The 17,473-nt window shown below is 37.0% G+C and overlaps 1 protein-coding gene across 1 annotated transcript in view; it reads right to left on the bottom strand.

Moving 5' to 3' along the window:
* Positions 1-5,230, bottom strand: part of LOC134202267 (uncharacterized) — a 33,354-nt gene extending 28,124 nt beyond the window's left edge. Inside the window, exon 1 of the mRNA XM_062677306.1 lies at positions 5,123-5,230. The gene's annotated coding sequence lies outside the window, so the exon portion shown is untranslated. The remainder of the gene's footprint in view (positions 1-5,122) is intronic.
* Between the last annotated feature and the right edge of the window lie 12,243 nt (positions 5,231-17,473).

Below are 17,473 nucleotides of genomic sequence, written 5' to 3'. Positions count from 1 at the left end.
AGCTGAAAAAGGCGGCGTATCTTCGAATTTTGTCATTTTTTTCTGGGATGCCATGTCGTCTTTTTCTGGAATTTTTTACTCGGAAACCCTTGTGCTCGCCCTTGTGTTACCCTGCTGAGTTTTTGCAGAAAATGCAGCAATTGGATCCGTGGTGAACTGTGTGATCCCGTGACTCCTGCATGCTGAAACAAATTATATCGAACATGAGGAATGAAAATCGAAGCGAAAAACAAAGTGCATACTTACTTTTGCGTATACTAGCACCCCATGTTGTTAACGGCCGTAAATGGTCGTAAATTAAACTTGACTAACTCAAATCAAATTAAAACTATAATATTTAATGTAAAAAACACTTTACTTTGTGATGGGCTCAAACTTGTCTCCTAAAGTATTTTTCACCCATTTAGAGTAAACGACAATCATTTTCAAACCGATACAACATCCTTAGTATAGATTCACGGAGGCTAAAGTTAGTTATGTTTCGCTTAGAGCGGTTAGGGTAGTTTTGGGTTATTTCGAACGGAATTATGTTGGTTTATTTAATCCAGCTGTCATCCGAGGCAGAATTATTATGTACCGTGAAAGTACATAAACATAACGCCTTGAATGACAGTCGAGTAAATAAAGTATAAATAAAAATCTGTACCCTGCAGGTGTATTTTCTGCAGAATAATCATTAGATATTTAATTATCTGTACTACATTTTTATCGAATCATATTTGAGTAAGTAAATTGAAACTTATTTGTCAGGTTGTTTTTGCTCCCTGCTCGATGCTGCTGTTGTCGATCCGGAGCCGTATTTTTCGAGCGAGAACATTAACTGAGAACGTATTGCATTATTCCAGGCTGCATTTGTCGCCGTTTTGAAGTGCACTTTCGGTTTGCTTCTGACACATCCGGTGAAGGTGTAAAGCAAAACAGCTATGGGTGGAATCCCAGGGCACAGCAGAACGAGAATTTCTGGATTTTCGTTAGGTCTTCCGGTCCAGAACGTAGCCTCATCGTCCGAAGTTTAGAAGACCAGGAAATTTTCAGAATGTATCCGCTACTATGCCGATGCCGCAGTGTTTTTGTCCGAATTGTCTTTACGTTGTTGGCCTTGATGGCCAGGAGTAAGGATATATTGCAAAAATGAAATGTAACTGATTTTAAGGAAATAAAATTAAACTTATATTTTAGAATACTAGCAATTTCTCTTAGAATCTGAGAAATTATGTATGAACCGGTTCATGCATACACTGATAAAAACTTTAGTAGATATTAAATTTTATGGTAAAATTAAGAACAGTACCGACGTTTTTCAACTGAAGGGACGAATCGCTTAATTTTACCATAAATGTAGTAAATCTGATTGATATTATTTTCAATTTCACCACACAAATTGTTATTTAGCATAGACTCAAACAAAATACAGTAGCCTGTAGGGATTGAGAGGGGTATGAGTAAATATATTGACTGAAAGAGGGCATATCCAGCTTTTTACGAGTCGATGCTATAATGCTTTGAATCATCCTTTTTGACATATGCTGTGTCCACCAAGGCTTACTCAATGCAAAACATAAATAATCGTATGGCTGAATATGAATCATAATTGGACTCTTAATCAACAAGTCAATCTGTCAAACTACAGTTTGTTAATAACTGGACAAGATTTTTATTTCAACCATTGTTCAGCCAGTCATAATCATTCTACACTGGGAAAAATAAAGAAAATAATGTCAAAACGATAAATAAAATTCGTCTCCAATGATGGGGTTTATGAAAATTTAATGAATTTATGTTCAACCTTGCTCGGAATCTCTGAAAACCTTTTGCGAAATGATTGTGCCATCAACATATCAACATTTATTTACATATAGAAAAAAAAAACTAGTACATACACTGAGATCAAATCTCCATTATTTTGTATGTGCTGTAATCATATAGAAACGATTCGGCTGGCTTTAGCTCCATATTATGTGCAGCATTTGAATTTGATTAGTGAACGATGATTTAAGAACTAAATTCATACAATATAATGGTGGTTTATTTATACTATATTTGATCTGACAATGAATTTTATGTGCAGCGACTGATAGCTGATAAATATTATTACCGGTACATAAAATATAAATGCGCACAATGGAAAGCTAATTTTTCCAAATATCAAAATGGTTGCCTGGAGACGGCTCGGAAAAAACGGCTAATCCGTGGACAAAGCGAGGTAAGCTGAATAATTTCATTATTAATAATTAATAATACCTGATCAAGCCTTTTTCCTTCATTTTCTGCATCGAATTTCTACAACAGAAGTGTAAGTACTAGAAGAACTTGTATCCAATGAACACAAGTTACAAAATGTTGGATGAAATTCAGGATCGTCTTAGCAAAAAACGAGCAAACGCCATTCGAACGGCGAACCGGGTTGCGAACATTTTCAACGCTTCGTATGCGCATCCTCTTCCAGTTCCAGTTTAGACGCCCAACGTCCTCACAACAACAGCATCCATACAGCTTCACCATGAAGTGCTTCAAAAGAGAATTTCCGCATCAGAATGTTTCTCGGATGAATTTGCTAATTTAGATGAAGATGAATACATAGTAACATGTGGAAAATATTATTTTGTTACACAGTTTTGGTGACCGAAATTCGATACAGTCGATGTTGCAATTAGTGCTGGCATCAAACCCAGGGTGTTTTTCTGCATTCTACGATTTTATGTTTAAACTTATGTTCAATTCACTAATAAATCCAACATGAGTAATAGCAAGCTTCTTTGTTTTTTTATTTACGGGTAAACAAGAAAATCAATAAACAGAATCCATCTAGATAATAAAAGAAAGGCATTTGATTTTATCTGCGACATAAAATATATTGGAAGGATCATTATGTTGTATAATATTTGCACTAAAATTAAATGTATCAAATAATTTCTACTTTATGTCAGACTAATAAATATTATTTGCAATTGATTGCAAAAATATATATGCATTGCACTAAAATTTAGATAATTCAGCTCAATGTGAAACTCAACAGACATCCAATATGGTCGATTTTTATGAATTTGTTTGTGTTCGTTTCCGCACAACTTTACAACAACTGCATAAATTTTCTTCATTGCTCCAGAAATTTTGTTCGTTATACTCCTACAGCTTTATAGATCAGGAATCAATTATGTATCAGAAACAATTATGTATTGCACTAATATAAATGGCATGAGTGTTCTTGACAATGATTCCAACAATGTCTTGAAATGAATTATTATTTTCCTATCCAAATATCATCAATTCGAGGCCTTCGCGATTTTCTTTCAAACGAAAAAGCATGAACTATTATGTTTTTTTTCTTCCACTGTGCGATAGATTCAGTAAAGGTGATGAAATTGCTGAAATGTTGTTTCAAACGTTAGTTCGACCTCAAAAAGGTGGTAAACAAATAAATAGGCCAAGTCAGATATTAGTTGGATCAAATGCTGAGATGAAATCTGTCTAGCGAATTATTCGGCATCCATTTTATTCAGCTATGAAGATTACAAATAAACAATTCAACTTAGATGCTTATTTGTAGCTTGTCGTTGTTTGTTGGGAAAGTTCGTTTTATTATTTTCATTGACGAATACTATTATATTCGTCAATGTTATTTTTTCATGTTACGAATACCAATATATTTATATTGTGATTTCAAATGAATTAAGAAATGAATTTAATGAATCAAATCCATTCAATTTTATCAACAAAAAACAATAAAGCTAATTGGTAAGCTGGGTGGTGCGGATAGAATCGATTTGGTTGTCAAACTGAAGCCAATTATTGTGCGCAGCCAAACATTGAGATTTGGTTATGTTCGTTTCTGATCTAACATTGTGAAGTATTGTTATTATTTTGGGAAAAAATAAAAATAAACTTTGTTTGAGTTTTGTATTCTTTGTAACAAATATTCTCACATTATATTTCAGTGGAAAATTAGTGAATGCAACTAAAAGCACTCGTTACGAAATTTCACGAGATTCAGCAGCTGATTGGAGCATGAATGTATTAAGCAATCGTAAAGTCATAGAGTCTACATTTGTTGCGCCTCATGCAACGTGGAAAGAGAAATTCGAAGAGCAGAAATGTTTGTCAGCCAAGTAACTGCAAAATAATTTTGTTCATGGAGTGATTTCAAAATATCCCTCTGCTCCTTGAGAGCGCAGAAAAGCGCTCTATCCGCAGCCAGTTGTAAGCATACATAAATTATATGTGCTCACTTATACATTTTCTATAAGGCTTACATAAAATGCATTAGATGGAAGCTATTGCAAAAATCTATATCGCCCACATAAACTTGATATGGATTTTTTCCTCAGTTACAATGCTTGTATAAGGATGTATGCTTAAACAATGCTATTATCGTTTTTTAAGCTGCCTAAATGCCAATAAAAAGCCATCAAAATGCTGTGTATTAATGCTTACGGTTACTTGGGTATAACTCGTGTGGGGTCTGCTTGAGAAGCAACAAGCAGGAAGCCGCAGTATTCTATTTTATCTCGAGATGCATAATAGTTACAAGATAAACATTGTCGCTGTTGTCGCTGTCCGGACCATCTTTTGCTGGCGAGGATAGGGGATCTAAATGCGAGTCTAATGTCAATGAAGGAAAAATACATACGTATGGTCCATAAGGCTATCTGACGTTTATCATCTTTCCGCGCACACGGAATAGGGTTTGTTTCATGCAAACGCTCGAAGCGTTTCGCATGAACTAAATCTACCTTTCCTGCGCGTGCAAGAAAAGTGATAAACGTCTAGTTACTGCGGCTTTTCTTTACAAAAGTAAACGTTTTAAAAATTTGGTATACTCCATTGCACATTGACGTCACACGCTTTTGACGAGTACTGGTCCTGTTGTTTACAGACGACTTTATTTTAATTTTGAGATACTTCTATCATTATTTGGATTTTCTGATCGTTATTACCTATAGCTTATCGATAATTACCAATATTTGAATGCGGAATGTACGAATGTCCTCAACTCGTGAAATATGCAGAATTAATTTGGATCAAAAATTCTAAGTCCGAAACGTAAATAACAGGACCAGTACCTGTCAAAAATGAGTAGGTTGCCGCGCGCAATGACCTATTGAGTTAGTGAAACTTCTCCGATATTATTTCACGTTAAATTATTTGGCTTTGAATAACAAATTCCGAAGGGGGAAAACCGGAAAAACGAGGAAAACGGTTAACGTTTTTTTGACGTCTATTTGTTTTGGTCCTTTTTCGTTTTTCCCGCATTCAAGTATAATTTTCCATAATGACTTATCAGACCCCAGACCAGAGAAATATTGACAATCTTGTTGACAATATTAGTGCTGTCCAATGAGCAGCTCGAAGTAGCTCGAAGTTGTTCCTGTCACGCTCATGCCCGTTTGTTGACAAAAAAGAACGAGCAGGACGGGAACAACCTCGAGCTACTTCGAGCTGCTCATTGGACAGCATTATTGCTTCATCGGCCCAACAAGGAAGGTTACTCTAACTTGACCCTAATAAATATGAGTGTAACCTGTTAAGGTGCCGTCAGACGTTGCAAGCAAATCACTCGCAACGAGCATTTTGCTCGCAGAAAGTGACAACTGTCAAAAATATCCCTCTCTGACTACACTGAAAGTGATTGCATGCAAACAAGCAAACACTCGATTGCAATGTGTGACTGCCAAGCGTTAAAAATTTTCAACTCGCAGAAACGAAATTGCGCTTGCTAGTGCAGCACTAGCAAATTTTTCGCTCGCAAAAGTGAAAACGTTTTCAGGTGGCAGTGTTGCAAAAATAAGAAAGAAATTAGATTTTGTGGCCGAAAAATAAGTTTTTCGTTTTTGTTTAAATTTGCATGAGAGTAAATCTGTCATTTGCTTAAAGTAAAAAACTGCTACGTGTGACTGCAATTGCGAGTGCTTTCAGAAATCATTCGCTCGCACGAGTGATTTGCTTGCGCAACGTCTGACGGAGCCTAGAAAGTTACTCTAATATTCTCACTAAGGGGCCGTTCAAAAATTACGTCCAAGGTTTGAGGGGGGGAGGGGGGTCAGAGTTTTGTGACAGTTTGTGACAGGGGGAGGGAGGGGGTTCGTCTTATGTGACGTCCGTTCACAAGAAAAAAATACTGAAAGCATTTTAGAAACAACTTGCATTTTAAAAACATTCAAACTGTTAGTAAGGGACATAACTCACTATGTTATTGTGAAAATAGTGTACGAAAAAGATAAACCACAGTAATCGCTAAAATATAAATGAGACATGTACGTACAGGGGGAGGGGGGGGTCAATTATTTGTGACAGTTTGTGACAGGAGGGGGGGAGGGGGGTTGAAAATGCCGAAAAACGATGGACGTAATTTTTGAACGATCCCTAACTTTAGAGTAAAATGAGACTAAAATTAGACAGATCTGCAACACTTTTGTTATACTAAGGACTAGGGACGTTCCGATACTTCCGATATATCGGAATATCGATATTTTGGTTTCGATATTCGATATTTTTGTATCGATATTTAGCTTTCAATATTGTCAGATTTTCTGGATATGATACACTGCGCGGCGTTTGTAATGTTCCCAAATGGGTACTTGCACAAAACTTCACGCGGCGAATGACTGTCGAAAGGTACGGCCGCGCCAAACGATACGCCGCAATGCTATTCACTCATAAGAATCAAGTAAACGGGGAGCAGAAAGCGCGGCGGTACCTTTCATGAAGGGTTCGCCGCGTGCAATTTTGAGAAAATCAGGCAATATATCGGTCATATCGATATTTTTGCTTTCGATATCGATATATTGTATCAGAACATAGTAACACAAAAATAACAATTGTATCCAGCTTTCCACGCTCGGTAATGGCGGCTTGTCGCTGTGTAAAAATCAATCGGTCACTGTACTGTTTGACACTAGCTGGAGGAAAGCTCACTGGCGTTCCTGGGTGAGGGGAAGGGAAAAAAGGCCTTTTCGCCAGTGAGTTTTCCTCCAGCTAGTGTCAGAAAGTACAGTGACTGATTGATTTTTACACACCGACAAGCCGCCATTACCGAGCATGAAAAGCTGGATTGTATTTTGTGAAGAAAAAATACCTCTTTCAAAATGGATCCAGAATGCGGCATTTTTACTGATTTAGAGGATTTTTCTCGGTAGAGCGGATAGAGTAAGGTGTGCGCTGTCATCACAAATAGTTTTGACAACTCGACACTTTGCATTGATGCACCTTTGTGCCACATCTGTCAGGCCGCTGGTCCTTAAATCCTTTTGCGAATGCAATTATCTATTTGGCGTTTTCCCATGATAAATTAGATAAATCAACTTAAGAAATTAGGAAGAGATTTGTGGAAATAGGAGTTAAAAGTATTGGAAAACATATGAAAATTTTCTTCAAAATAATGCCCTGAAGGAATTAAACAGAATTTCCTGAAAATATTTCTAGGGGGTCCTGATGATAATTTTGATATTTTTTCTGATGGAACTTTTTGCGATAATTTTGAAGAATGCCTGTGAAAATCAAGGAGAATTTCCTAAAGAAATCCAAGAGAATTCCATGGAAACAAAGAGGATAATTTCTCGTGAAAGTTTAAGAAAATATCCTTTTTAGCTAAGAATATTTTAATGGATTTTCTTGTAAAAATTCTGAATTTTATTTAAGAATTAAATTCAAACTTTAAAAACTTCCTTGGAAATTCTGAAGATAGAATTTAATATTGTCAAAAAAACAGAATAACCCGAGGAGAAATACAGAAAAAAATTCAGCAAATTTCTCGAAACTTCAGTTGATTTTTTCTAGCGAACGGAAAATAGTGAGGTCAGTAATACTAATGACACACTGGTGCACACAAAAAACAAATCTCGGGTACTTTTTCAAAACGGCGTATGTCGCAAATTGTAAACAAACCCGTTTTCAACAGCATATGGCATAAAATTCATCTAAAAATGTGTATATCTTTAAAGCTACATGAAAATGTGTTTTTAAAAATGGAAATCAATTTTTTGCAAAACGGTGTAACATCATTGTTGAAAATATTGCACATACACCGCTTAGCAGAAAATGTACTTTAAAAAGTTTTTTCGAACAACTAAATAGTTTAAAACGTGCGTCTGCTTGTACTTTTTCATCACCGATTTCAAAATTAAGCATGTTGCTTAAATACTCTGATTTTCGTTAAGAAAAACATTTTACGTTGTTTTTCTGCAGCAAATGTTGTTACGTCGTGTTGTAAGTGTTGCAATTTTTTTTGTCGCATGTGCGTGAAACGTTTCAACTTGACGCAACATTTCGACGTATCAACAATGCAGCGTACGGAGCAGCGTAACATTTCGACGAAAGTAGCATGACCTCGGTCATGCTGACGTATCAAAACGACGTATGTGATTTATCTAATGCAGAACGTTGTAACATATATTTTTATCAAATTAACTGAAATGTTCACACGCAGTGCAGATTTCAGAGTCAGTGACGAGGAACCTTTTCATAATGTATCGTTGAGGTGTATTCAATTGCAATAAAAATGATTAGTTTCTAAATAGGAATAAAAATAAAATCTGAAAACTTTCAAGCTCATTTTCTCAGCTTGATCAAAATGTTACATACGCCGATTTGAAAAAGTTCCCGAGAAATATAGTTTCAATAAAAGTTTTGCACTTTTAATTTGAAAAGTGCTCCGTTTTCCCAAAAATAAAAGTTAAAATAATTCTGATCAAAGTGTTTTATTTGTTTGAAAGTTATTTTTCTCTTGTACTCAGTGTGAAATCAAAAGTTCTTCCATTCAACCAAAAAATTGTAAAACTGTCAAATTAAGTAACGATAAACATTAGCACAAAACAGAGAAAATAAACAAAAACATCATCGTAAATCGTAATCCATGCAAGTGCGGAACATTCTACACTATAAAAAAAATACACAAGAGGACCGTGTGTTTTACACATACATTTGCGCAAATTGTCAAAACAAATCAATGTCATGTGTAAAACTTACGACTTCGCTCAATCAAAACTCATCATCCGTCCATGAACCATCCACACGGCATTAACGTGTAAAACAAATGGATTTGGATTGAATGGCTTGACATGTTCGCTTGTTTTCTAAATGAATTTGATGTATAATCGTGTTGAATTCTATTTGTTAATGAATGTATTTCGTGTTTTCTTTCATATGTTTACAATGATACAGGAATGCAATTTCCGCCCAGAGTCCGATTTTCGTCATCGGATCGAAACCCAATTCAAAAAGCATTGTTTTGCTATAACTTCCAACGAATCAACGGTGGAGGTACATAAAAAAAACAATCTTTCATTGGTTTTCAATTCTCTAACGTAAATCGAATTCCGGACGGATGAAATGAAATAAAAACAAATTTTGTACAAATGTATAAAATATCTTCACCATCACTAAATAAAGTTTCTAATTTATAAAGTTGAATCATTGGGTTGTATAGCATGTGTCATTGTCGTTGGCATATTTACACTCGAACAGATCCTTGCCGTCTCCATCTTCAGTGGACCAAAAAGCTCCATTACTGTCCTACGATCGATTCCATTGTCATCCACAATGTCAAGAAGTATGTGCTGGCCATGATATGTTGATTCCAGCTTGCCGGTATGCATGTCTCTTCGAAGGAATAATTAAACGTTTTGATGAGGCATTCTGTTACACGGATGTTAAATGAAGGAAAATACTTGTTATTGACATAATAGAAGTATGGCATTTTCTAAAGTCGTGTTTCATTAATAACTTACCTGGTAATAACATGGTGGTTATTGTATCGGTGAGCTTCTGACCATTGAATTGTTCGATGTTCCGAGATCTCGAGTCTTCTGATAAAAATTGTTGAATTGTGATTTGTTGGATTGCTTCGATATTGGTGTACTCTCTTATTTGCAGAACTTGGGCTGTTTATATGGAAAGGGAAATATTTTTCATAAGCACGGTTTTAAAAATATTTTTCATGGAGAAAGTAGAATCAGCTTACCTCTGTCAATAGGAACACATTTTCTAATCCGATGTTTCTGCCTATGAATTACCATATAGACATATGCTGAATATAAAGACTTTTCATAAATAATCAAGTACCTAGATTATTCTTTATAAGAATGTAATTTGGATCTTTTTAGTTAAATGGCTTCACTTATTGCCATAACATAATTTAGTACTAACCCATCAAATTCAACCACCGTAACCAATATGAATTTCGTTGGCTACAGTGTCTCGACTTAATTCTAATATTTTTCTTGTTTTTAACCAGAATTTTAGCAAAACATTAAATTACTACAAAATATCAGCTGAAAAAGTTAGTTTATACGAAACATGTGCTTTCTCTTCGAAAGAGTGACACAATTAGATGGTTCGAATGCCTACTCAAGTTTGTTTGAATCAGTTCATAACATTTGTTAGATAAATATATGAGATCGCGGTGTATCAAGTATGGAATTGGCTATAAACATTGTCATTTGAACTGAGTTTGTGAAGAACATGTCAGTGATATGAAATGCATTAGATTTCATGGTGTAGTAGAATTGAAATTGATACATTTTGAAACACATGGGTCATATTTGTATTTGTTTTGAGTATCCATTGGTATGCACATCAATTCGTGGTGTAACAAGTATGGAATACGTCATAAACATTGGCATTTGAACTGCGTGTGTGAAGTACATCTCAGTGATGTGAAATCCACTAGAGTTGATGGTGTAAGCCGATTGAAATCATCCATATTCCGAAACACATGAATCGAACGTGTATATTTTTATCAGTGTATAATTGAGCCTCAGCTCTGCGAAACGGTGATCACCCAAGTAACCATGAAGCTATATATGCATGTAAAAAACACAGCACTAAAAGTTGACTTAAAGTGGAAAAGGGCAATTATAAGATCGAATTAATGGTTCATTACTTTGGCATGTTGAAATAAAGTACCAGTAATGCATCGCTGCATTCGTACTGCTGATTTAGAGTATCGTTGTCTGACAGTTGATAAATAAATGCAACAACACATCGTTAAAACATATCTAATGCATCTAGCATTTAGCATGCCGATTTGTGATTGATATATGTGCAATATTGTAATGCTTGGTGTTACTTGGGCATTCAGCGGAACGTCGACGGTTTCGGTCTTCAGGACAGCGCCGACCTGACAAATATACAGAGGCATCTTACGGAACCAGGAGGTAAGTAAAATTTGTTAATCAAGAATATAAACAGTAGACAACAGTGTGTAAACTTACTACAGCCATCCAAAGTAGCGCCCAACTCCGGAGCTTCGATGGCGAGGACGACGTTAGATGCGGCTTTTGCTGGTTGACATTATGAGCATATTTTTTTGCTGATGCACGTTTCTTTTATTACAGATAAATATTTTGTCATTTTTGATCGAAGAGAAAGGATTTATTTGCATGTCAAAATGCGCAGCCCAACAAGTGGCCCGGAAAAGGCCAGCAACAATTTCGGAAGTTTACCCAGTTTACCTTAGACTACAACACAACATGATAGAAAAGTTGCTATAAATAATTAAATAAAACAAAATTAAGATGATTGCGGTTAAATTACATTTTGAAAGAAAATATGAAAAAATGGTAATGGGAGGGAGGTTTCTTTTGGGGCAAAATGAAATTCAATTTCCAAATTAAAATATCTGACAGTTTTTTTTACAGTGGGACCATTTGGATCTGACAGTTGTACAGTTTTGTTTTGAAAGTTTAAACTTTTGATTTCAGAGTGACATTCCACTTTTGAACCATTGCTGACGCAAAAGTTTCTGTACTTTTATTTTAAACATACGCACCTCTCTACGAAAAAGAACCAACGCAATTTTTTATTTTAACCAATGGTTTTTTGAATTTCATTAATGATTTTTCTTTCTGTGTGGTATTCGTACCATGGTACAAGTTGTACCACTAGTGTGTCACCTTGTACCATGCTAGTACAACGTGGAAAACCATGGTACAATATGTACTAGGGTACATAACCGTGGTACTTGTACCACCAGTGTGTCTTTAACCTTATGTTTGGTGCATAATTTCATTGAACCTGTTATATTAATGACACACTGGTGGTACAAGTACCATGGTACAAGAATCTTGAAATAAGTTCCGTACCGATTATTGTCTTTATCAAAGATAGTCTTGGAACAATTTTCTTGTTCTCTTGTACAGTGATCGTTCGCTAATTGGGGCACGACCTCACCCCAACTAGCGAATGCCGTTCGTTAATTGGGGCGTTTTGACAAGCGTCAATGTTGTTTACTTTTTGCATTGAACAAAGGAAAATTTTACGCGCCAGAAAATATCGATCCCGCCAAACACGGAAACAAAACGTCAACGCGTTTTTGACATTACATTCTGACGTTTAGCTGCTTTTTAATTGGGTTTCGCCCCAATTAGCGAACCCCCAACTAAAAAGCGCCCAACTAGAAAAAACCCAACTAGCGAACGTTTACTGTACCATGTTATACAAGTACCACACACGGACAATCTCAGAAACTCATTAATGGGTAAAATTTCACTCTTTTCGACGCTTTTCGAAGAATAAGTGGATCTACTCATAAAATGAGTAAAACATTGTTTACTCTTTAATGAGTAAACGCAATATGTGTCAAAAAATGGGGCTTTTTTAACCCATTTTTGAGAATGATTCAGAACTTTGAATGGGTAAATTTTACTCGCTTTGGGAATTTTTTTTTGGCCGCGGCCGATAATTTGAATATTTTTTCTAATAGACCTTTCCCGTGAAAAAATATTATTTGCTTAATCGGTTCTTTTTATTTTTCTGAGACACTTTTCCAAAGAAACCAGTATTTTTGGACGCCTGGAACTATTGAAAAACAATCAAAAACTATTTTTGGATTTTTTCGCCCCTGTTTCCTCTTTTATTTTTTTCTCCACAAAACCCATTGAACCCAGGTCTACCCTTTTTCATTCTGTCATTTTGTGTGGTGAATATAAATTTGTTTTTGTTTTGGTTTTTGCCTTTCTCGCAAAACAAGTTGTACCGGAAAAACAACTGCCTTTTACGGCAAAATTATCCTTGGAATATTCTTGCATTTATAGTTATTGTTATCGAGTGTTCATCTATATCGGTCCGCAGTGAACTGACCACATTTTGCCGTAAGAAAAGGATGCTTGATATCCTAGGGCTTATATAGCTACCCGCAGCTATGTCCAATGTCTGGTTCCGTAGCTGAATGACAACACTGTGATGCACCAACTTCAGTACTTCCTTCTCCGTTCAGTCGTCCATCCGATTATTCGTCTGCTGACGTCAACAAAATGTGTTATGCCGAGTGATTTCCTCGCTCGATCGGTCCTCATCGCTCATTCCTGCGGTTTCTAAACGAACTCGGTCAGCTGGAAATGTTGCGAACAATTGAAAACATGAAATACAGGTGCCCAGCTGAACCTCAGTCACGATTACGAGAAGCCGGATTATTCGAGTAAGTTGAAATCGGACGTTGATTGAGAAGACAAAGAAAGCCAGCTGGAGTCACTCAACTGTTCGAACCTGGTGACGTACCGTTTGGATCAGGTGAACAACGCTCGGAATTTGCAAAGGAATTGATTGGCTTGCAGGGAGCACGAGATCGGTCGTTCGACAAGGACAATCGGTTCAATGTGAAGCAGATCAAGTTTCAAACGTATAGCGAACACCAGGGTCGACACACAAACTCAATCAAGTCAGTGCTGTCGCTGGAAAATGAGAATAGTTTTATCGCCATACCGAAGGACAATACTTTAAGCTATGGTCGCTGCGAAGTAAAGGCGATGGGAATAAAAATTTCATGTTGTCAATTTACCTAAGCTTTGGCCTTCCTGGAATCGATGAGTGAGTACTTTTGAAAATTGTTAATTAGAGTACATACTAAGTTATGAATTTTTATATTGTTGTACAGTTTAATTTTCTCTCACGATTTGGATGTTCATATTCGGGAATCGATCAGCTGGACGTACCTAAGCACGACTGCTGCATCCGTATCACCGATGCCCATACCTTCAGCTACTGCAACGATAGACGAACTGGATTTATCATTTCCTCCAGGAGAGCGAATAACAGTGATCCATTGCAGCTGCTGGCACTGAATGAGATGCTGTGCCGTTTAAAAAAGTAGATCCTTGGCACAGCCACTTGTGAACGAGCCTTGAATTGCGGCATTCACATCTGTGCGAGTTCCAGAGTGGTGCTTGCTCCGGCAAAATCAGCAAAACGGGGGCCCCATTACAGTCAGCAACACTTAATAGAACTCCGACTCCACCATTGCCAGAAACTGATCTCTCGCTTGAAAGGAATCATCTTCTAGGTCGGCAAAGCGGACGTTCCCAGTGAGAAAGTCATTGCCGGCGAAAAATGCACCACGCATTTCAGTGATTGACATCACGGGAAAATTTGTTTGATATTTCCTAAAATAGAACAAAAAAAATCCAGTAAAAAGGAACTACATGAAGTATACAAATACCGCGGTACAATGGCACTCTACTCAACATCGTTTTTGGCACCCAGTTTATGAGTAGCCTAAAATTGTCTCCCATTGAAGGGTATGTTCTAGAAATTTGAAAATCAAAACCCACTTGTGTTGTCCCATCTTAATATTTATTCTCATAGCAAATTAATACATACATCAATTATCTAACAGAAACGTTTTCATGGTTTTTATTCAAGCGATGGGCAGTGTTTCAATTTTTAATGGAAAAAATGCCAATTTGTGCGCTAAGTACTTTATTTATCTAAAAATATTTTAATTTGATGCAAAGTTTGAAAATGGCAATACAATATTCCATCGCATTTTACCTTCGATGCGCGGTCTCCTCCTTATTCAACAAATTGAGTGCGCTGGTGCTATTTCTACTTGGCCTGTGGATCGCAGTCATTTTTAAATTGGACACAGCATTTATCCGAAACCAGGCCACTTCCCTACTGGTGCTTCAGGACCAGGTTGTACTTTTCCAGGCGAAGATTTTCTGACGTTCCTAAAACTGGAACTTGGCATGACACAGAGGACCTTATTATGGATTCCACATTAACTTTCACCTTCACTCCACCTAACGATCACTTCACATTTGTTGACCTATTACCGTTTCCACAATAGAAAGTTTTATGGTATTATGGCAATTTGTTCGCAACCAGATGCGCAGTAATGAAACTTCCGACTTAAAGGAGAAAAATTGATTGTCGTGAGTTAAAAAATTCGGTTTTGAGATGCACACATAATATCTATAGATAATGTACTCTGTGAAGCGAGAATAGAGCTAGAGGTGAAACTGTAATAGCAGTTTTTGACGTAGGACTTACGTCTCTCTTTACTATATCGGGTGTCATTTCAAAATATTCAAATCGACCGCGTTACGCTGTGTTGAAAGATTTTAAACGTTAATAGCGTTCATCTCAGTGGACGAATTTCTGCGGTAAGCCCCTCAATCGACAGATTTCAAGTATGCCTTTCATGTCCATGCTTGATACGACCCGAAAAACTTGTTTCAATAGGCATGAAACTGTTTTCAATGAAAAACATTGAGATCAAGGGAACCTTTAAATATGGGTACCGCATAATTCTTGCATCATTCCATTACCACGTTCTGATTGGTGCAGACACCAGCGAATGAGCAGCCGCTGGGTCTGTCGAAAAGCCATAAAATAGCGCAACGCGATTTTTTCCTTTCATTCTGACCGGGACAAGCGAAGCAACCACATCATCGATTGAACAGCACTCACACCAGGGAATGAAGTCTGCTCGACACCATCGAAGCCACCATCATCAGCCGAAACCTAGCCAGTTCAGCAGCAGTCCACCCTACAGACCCGACAAAGCAGCAATGCTGAGCAGATACCGGCAGCAGCAGCAGAGTCGAGCCGAGAACGGCCGGCATCGGTGATGAGCCGAGACAGGCTGAAGAAAAGCCACATGATGCAGCATGTATCCAAAAAACAAACGGTTCTTCAGAGAACCAATAATAGAGATCAATATCAAAGCTTTCAATATCCTTCGGGATAGAAATTGTACTCCAATATTCTAGTGATAAAATTTTATGCGTGATTTTCATAAATAGCGACTTCGCTTCCCAAGTAACCATGAAGCTATATATGCATGTAAAAAACACAGCACTAAAAGTTGACTTAAAGTGGAAAAGGGCAATTATAAGATCGAATTAATGGTTCATTACTTTGGCATGTTGAAATAAAGTACCAGTAATGCATCGCTGCATTCGTACTGCTGATTTAGAGTATCGTTGTCTGACAGTTGATAAATAAATGCAACAACGCATCGTTAAAACATATCTAATGCATCTAGCATTTAGCATGCCGATTTGTGATTGATATATGTGCAATATTGTAATGCTTGGTGTTACTTGGGTTGACCATGCCTAAAAAAAACATAAGATGTCCAAATCTCTCACATAATATTTGGATATTTGGATTAAAAAAAACACCGATAACAGCTCAAACATTCATAAACTATCAATCGATTTTTCATCAAATGTTGGATTTTTTGGCATTGATCAAGAAATATCTGGATAAACATTATTTGATACTGACCGCACACAAAGCGAACGTGACTGAATGATCGTCCCATGTTACCAATTCTAAATCTTATCACCCGAAAACTCATGTCAGGGTGTTTCCTTCCATCTACTACTAACAATGTTGTCTCAGAAAAGAACACGTACTTCTCACCTTAACTGAAATTCTAAGCTCGCTTGCCCGGCTTATTGGCCTGTATCAAGCGAAAAGTCCCGGTTAGAAATCTAGCAGAACCGTTCGATCACCTGCCGAGGTAAGACGTTTTCGCGAATCGCTGTTCAATTATTGCAATCGGTTTCGTATTTCAAGTGCAGTGACACAAACCGTAACCGTATCCATTCAGCAAAAATCTACACAAAACAAGTGCGTTCAATTGTGTCAAATTTACGATACTAAGAAGAAGTTTATCAAAATATTATACTTGAACTAGTGTAAACTAAGAAAATGCCGCCGACAGGCGGCATAAACAGCTTCCCCTCGTTGGGGGGGCACCAACCTCCGACAAATGGGAAATTTCTAGTGATAGCAAGTGCATCAGAATCGAAAAACCTGGAAAAGGTTTCCGTATTCTTAATTGAAAAACAGTGTCTAGTTACTGTGGTGAAGTGAAAAAAAGCAAAAAAACCCGCGACGGAAAGGTCATTGTACACACAAAAAATGAGAAACAAGCGAAAAACTCGATGAAGCTTACCAAGCTCGGTGACAATACACCCGTTGCTGTGACAGAACACCCTGAATAAGTGTCGCGTAATCGTTTCGTGCCGTGAAGTTATTGATGAAGAAGAAACAGTAATCGAAGAAGAACTCAAATCACAGGGAGTAATTGGTGTACGTCGGCTTATGAAAAAAGTTAACGGAGATTTGAGAAAAACCGCCGCGCTATTGTTGACAATCAACAGTCCCAATGAGCCGGAAAGTATCAAAATTGCGTATATGAATGTTCCTACGAGGCCGTATTATCCCCGACCGCGAAGATGTTTTAAGT

This window comes from Armigeres subalbatus, chromosome 1, assembly GCF_024139115.2.
Source record: "Armigeres subalbatus isolate Guangzhou_Male chromosome 1, GZ_Asu_2, whole genome shotgun sequence".
NCBI classification, from domain to species: domain Eukaryota; kingdom Metazoa; phylum Arthropoda; class Insecta; order Diptera; family Culicidae; genus Armigeres; species Armigeres subalbatus.
The sequence above is the reverse complement of the archived record's forward strand: the minus strand, read 5'-3'. Positions and strand labels throughout refer to the sequence as shown.